Here is a 6000-nt window from a genome sequence, read left to right as displayed (position 1 = left end):
GAGGTTTACAACAAGGATAAAAGCATTAAAATACCATAAATAAATATAAATACAAATATAACATTAAAGAGAAATACCGTACAAAATCCAGATGACGATACTAGCTGGAATATCACTCACGTGTATCTAAGCGGCCATTTTAGGGCGCTAACCATCTCCAGGGGTGATTACTCCTCCTCCCGCCCCAAGCGAGGTGGCAGAACCAGGTTTTTAGCTGTTTTCGAAAGGCCACAAGAGATGAGATCTGTCTTATCTCTGGGGGAAGGATGTTCCAGAGGGCGGGCGCCATTACTGAAATTCCCTGACTTCCCTCCAAGGAAATGGGTAAGAAAGCCTGAGATTCACACACCTTAAGGTTGCCCTTGGATGTTGTCAGAATAAGGATGAAAGTGACACTGGTACACTTAGTCATATGCAGGGGATACAATAAAGACAATGTCATGGGGACACAGCAGAAAAAAAGACGTTGCCAGCAAAGCATGTTCGTGTTTTGTGCATTTTGGAGAAGAGGGAAAGACTTAAGTGAAGGCCTTGCTGGAAGGTTTTATACAGACTAGAAAAAATCAGGAGACCATTATGTAAACAGCCAGCTGCACACTCCTTCATTATCAGCTAAGAGACCTGCCTCCTTACCAGATCATGGGAAGGCTTTTAAAAATCTCTTCCTTGATACAGGTAGTCCTCACTTAACAACAACAATAGGGACCAGAAAATTGGTTGTTAAGTGGTGTGGTCATTAAGTGAGTCACATGACCAGACCTGATTTACAACAGTCATTAAGTGAATCATGGGTCATTAAGTGAATCCAGCTTCCCCACTGGACATTTTTTGCCAGAAATAAAACTGACAAAAAAAGGTCACAAATCATGATCATGTGACTGAAGGACAGTACAAATAGTCATAAATGTGAGCCGACTGCCAAGTGCCCAAATTGTGATCACGTGACCACAGGGGTGGTGCAATGGTTTGCAACAGTCGTAAAGCACTTCTTCTGAGGATGTCATAACAACAAACGGTCGTTAAGTGAAGACTAACTGTATATGCAAGAATATATTGGTTCTAAACGGAAACAAGTTTGGTTGCTTGAATTCTCGTAATCCATCCCTTTTGTCACCATAAATTGTGCTAAAGAAGAGTGTGGGAGAATCTGGTTGGAGAAGAATCACTTTCAGTTTTACCCAAGTGCTCAAGACTCCAATGCCCTTCCTAGATGAGGCTCCTTCAAGAGATGCATGAAATAAAGTCCCGAGAAAAGAACATGATATATACCGTATATACTTGCGGATAAGCCGATCGTTTTAGGTTCCAAAATACGCCCAAAGAATTGGGTTCGGCTTATCCACAGAAGGGCTTATTTGTGAGTATATACGGTAATCTTTTTCTAAAGTACCTGTATATACTCATGGATAAGCCCATCCATGGATAAGCCAGACCCAATTTTTAACCAAAATACCATGAAAAATGTGAAACAAATGACCTTCTTCAGAATATATTGGAAAAATATATGAACATTTTGAGGATCGGCTTATCCACGCGTGGTTCATTTTTCATGGTGTTTTGGTTTAAAATGTGAGGGTCGGCTTGTCTGCGGATGGGCTTATCCACATGTATACATGGCACGCACAAACCTATTGTTGAGAAAAGAGAAGGTAAAGGTGAGACCCAGATCTAACTATTTGATGCCACAAGGTTGTGTGAAGGCAACTTTTCTGAAGCAGTTCTGACTGTCATTTCTTCTTTAGTCACTCCCTACCCTCTTTCTTGTTGGCGTTCCCAGCCCCCGCAACAAAGGTGTCTAGTGTTGGGCAAGATTTGAGCAGCTGGACACAATGGTGAAATAGGGAAGGTTTAACCAGGTTTCATGAATGTACTTGTATCTGCAGGGCCCTGAGATAGAGGACATAACATATGTATTCTTTGAATGTCAATTGTATGAGAAAGAGAGAGATCAGTATCTTGGACTGCACATTAGACGAATGGCCTATTGGGATCCTTATATTAAAATGAATTTCATGTGCGGTCAGAGCCCAAAAATTACATATAACATGGCTCTTTATTTGAACAAAACAGTACAATTGAGAATTGCATGTGTGGATCTGATTGGGGTAAATTGTAGGGATGACATGGAAATATGATTTGCATTTTCTTTGACTTATGTCTTTTACTCTATTTTTAAACAAATGGTCTTATCGCTGTTCTGTATTTTATATTTTGTATTCTGATACAGCCTAACGGCTAATCAATAAAGGATTACTATGTGGGATCTCAGAGGTGTCCACAGGGTATGTTTTTAAAAAAAATCAAGATGGTGCAATTGAAGCATGCGATGCATATAAGAAACAGGTTGAGTTTCAATTGCACCATCATGAACACTATCTTGCCTTTTTTTACCATTCCCTGTGGACTCTTCTGCCCCAAATAATACCTAAGTATATCACTGCTGTCATGAAACTACTCTCTGCATTTCATGAAGTCAGCTATGACCCATAAAAGCTTACATGAACATTTTCTGGATAGTTTTTAAGACCAGGTGAAAGTAAAAAGATTCTCACAGAATCCTTTGCCCTGCCAATTATTTTTTAATAGAGTCTTTTAATTAAAAGGATTAAATAGGGTCAGGCTATAAAATAAAAGTCCATCCCATCTGGCTATTTGCAAAAATAGTTGTGGGCCCTTGCCAAAGTCCCCCTGAACTGGTAGCACAAACTCTGATGGGTACGTAAATGTCTAATCTGGGCATTCAGTTCAAAGGTGAATTGACTGAATTTCCAAATCAATTTGATCAATTGATTCAAATTATCGAATTGAATCAGCAGCCTCTGAGTTTATATGAACAATGCAAATGCCTTCAGCATGCGTGCTGAAGCGTTTCCTCCAAATCAGATCAGAAAAATAAATTGAACTGGATTGCTCTGTTTGATTCAGACAACCGCATTCAGTCAGTCTGATTCCAAACTGAACATCCAAATCACAAATGCAAATTGTATCAACAGTTTCAATCAGAACTGCCTGATTTTTAGACTCCTACTAGTTCAGTTTCTGCTAAATGGGTGTTTGGTGACAGGCCATGGCTACAGGGAGTGGCAGCCAATTTTCACCGTGGGTCCAGAACATGTTCTTATAACTCTAAAGATGCACCTTGAAGAAACTTCTAACCACCCCATCAGGTCCAGCAGGAGGGGTATGTTACGGGTCCCGTCTGCTAAAGGGTTCCATCCAATGGGACTCAGGAGGCGGCCTTCTCTGCTGTGGCACCCGCCCTCTGGAACATCATTCACCCTGAGATGAGATTAGCCCCCACCCTACTGGCATTTAGGAAATCCCTGAAAACCTGATTCTTCCAACAGGCTTGGAGATCCCAAGGAAATAGGGAGTACACAAGGTGGTGACACTGTGTGTGGGATGCTGGTCCATTCTCCCACAGTCTTATTTATATTTGTGTTTAAATTGTTGTTTTATACTGTTGTTTTATATTTGTTTTAACTGTTTTATTGTACACCACCCAGAGTCACATCCATGAGATGGGTGGCTATATCAATCCAGTTCAATCCAATCCAATCAATGGATTTTCTACTTTATTTGGGTGCGCTAAGACTTGGCTGTTTTTCTATCAGGACTTGAAACTTGCTTTTTAAAAGACAGGAAGCCAAATTCAATCATCCAGTGTCAGACATTCCAGGTTAGTCCAGACCCAAAGACCCTTAAACATCATTGTCTCACTGCTGGGAGGAGAAGATGGGTGGACTGGGCAGGACAGAGAGAGAAAAGAGAGAACAACCTTTTCTTAAAATTGACCTTTTCCAAATAATTCCTTTCCCTGTGTTATCCCCTGCTTTCCTAAATCCCTTTCTCCTCCCCATCCCCTCTAAAAGGTGGTGGAAGAGTTTTCTTGGCTCTGGCAGAGACTGTCAGGAGGAACGGCTGGTGTCCTTTGGAAGCTCCTCTGTGGTTTGTTTTATCTGACATGCAGCTACAAAAGAAGAACGTGGAGGCCCCAACTCCCTCCCTCCCATTAATATGGGGTCCAAAAAGAAAAAAAAACATGGGGGGGTGAAATCCCCCATTTCCTCTTGCTCTGTGAATTGCTAATAAACTCCAGACAGAAAGGTCTGATTAGGAAATGGTTTCGGAAATTGAAAGGAAAGGCGGAGGAGAAAGAAGAAAAGGGGGTGCTTGCTCTGGTTGAACGGATGCTGCGTCCCAGCAAGGAGCTGGGCTTCAGCATGTAATCGTGTCATCCGCTTTTCTTCCTTTGGCACGCTGTATCTGTGCCATCGACTCTTGGAGAGGGGCCTAAGGCTCTCATCTGAATGGGCTTTCCATGTATTGTTTGCAAAAGGCATCTTCTCCTATGGAGAAGTTGTCTTTTCCTGTGAAAAAAGCTTCCATTTTTCTATTTTGCTCTCTGGGCACTTGAGAACTTCTTACAGAGTTCTCTTCCTTGTGAGCTGACTTTATAGCTAGGGAACACGGAGAGTGTAGCTGTTTCTAAGCACCTTCCTACCCCTCTGAAGCCTCCCTGGCTGCCCACATTTCCCAGCCTGAGAAAGCCCCAGGGAAGAGGTCCCTCTGCAAGGACTGGATGGAGGCACAGGAATCCAGGGAGGCTGCAGTTCCTAGGGAAGGAATGGCACATTGAAAAATAGCAATCCCCACACTGAAAAATAGCAATAAGTGCCAGAAAACCACCACTCCTGTAATGGAATATGGGAAAGACCTTGGGAGACAGGGCAAAGAGATGCTGCCAAGGGAACAGTCAGTTAAGAGGCAGCTGAGCCCACAGCTGGATAGTGGGCTGGGCAAGAGGCTCAGAAGGGACACTCCCTAGTTTCTCAGGCTGTAAAGGAGAGGGGGGAGGACAGTACTTTCAGACTTGCAAGATTCTGTCAATGTAGCCTTGCAATAAAGTGTAATTAGCTCATCTGGTCGTGTTTCCTGTCTGGTTTACCCTGTGAGGCCAGCAGAATCTTGTCAACAGCGTGTCTTCTTTGAACCCAAAGGATTACCATATATACTCTATCTGGGTTAAATACTGTGGTTGTGCTCATCCTTCAAAAGAGGAGCTTTGAAATGGGTGGGAGCCCATCTAAAGCACCTCTTTCCAAATTGTTAAAGCAGTTGCACCTTTTTTAGATTCACACAGTTCCTTTGTGAGCTGCTCCAGGTTGTCTCCACAGGGTATGTGCAGGCAACAGCCACTTCACTTTGCTTTTTGCCCAGAAAAAGCAAAAAAAAAAAAAAAAAGAGCAAAACCAACTCGGGAATTGATCAAACAAATTATGATTGTTTTGTCTGCAAGACTGAGGCTTGCTTCATATAACAAGCTAAGCCATAGTTTAAGCTTGGATTATAGACGAAATCACAATTGGATGGATTCAAAGAACACATAAAGCTGGAATGTGGCGACTTTGGCTTGGCTTAATGTATTGTGTTAACCAAACCAAACTGTCCTAACAGTTAGAAATCACGCTGAGACGAGGAGTAGATCTCTAGTGTTTATTACTGCTACATAAGACAGAATCCTAACAAACTGAAGAAGCGTGGGAAAAACCCAGACAGATAAACCCCAAAAGTCAAGGCGGGTCTGTTCTGTGTCTCTTTGAATGGCTGCTCAACTCCTCAGTACTTCGCATGCGTTTTCCCCCCTGGATAGGGGCCCCCTCCTGCTCACCATCAGTACTCATGACACAAACTCTTGTTTGTTCAACAAACTTACTCCAAAGATAATTCTTTAATAATTATTTTCACCACTTGCTCCAAACTCAGTGCCTTCCTTGGTTTGCCTACATTTTCTCCAGCCAACTAAAGAAAAAAATCTGCTTGATATCACAAATACAGTTCAAAACAATGTACACTGACCTAAACATAAATAAAACCCCCTCATTTCTAGGCAAAATGTGACTTCCAGTCAGTGTACATATGTAATTGACACAAACGCTAAATTCCTCTATCTTCATCTAAAAGGGGGAAAAGGAGAGATTTGTTTTTAAAAAGAGGAAA

This window comes from Candoia aspera, chromosome 10, assembly GCF_035149785.1.
Source record: "Candoia aspera isolate rCanAsp1 chromosome 10, rCanAsp1.hap2, whole genome shotgun sequence".
Classification (NCBI taxonomy): domain Eukaryota; kingdom Metazoa; phylum Chordata; class Lepidosauria; order Squamata; family Boidae; genus Candoia; species Candoia aspera.
This window is presented reverse-complemented; position numbering follows the sequence as displayed.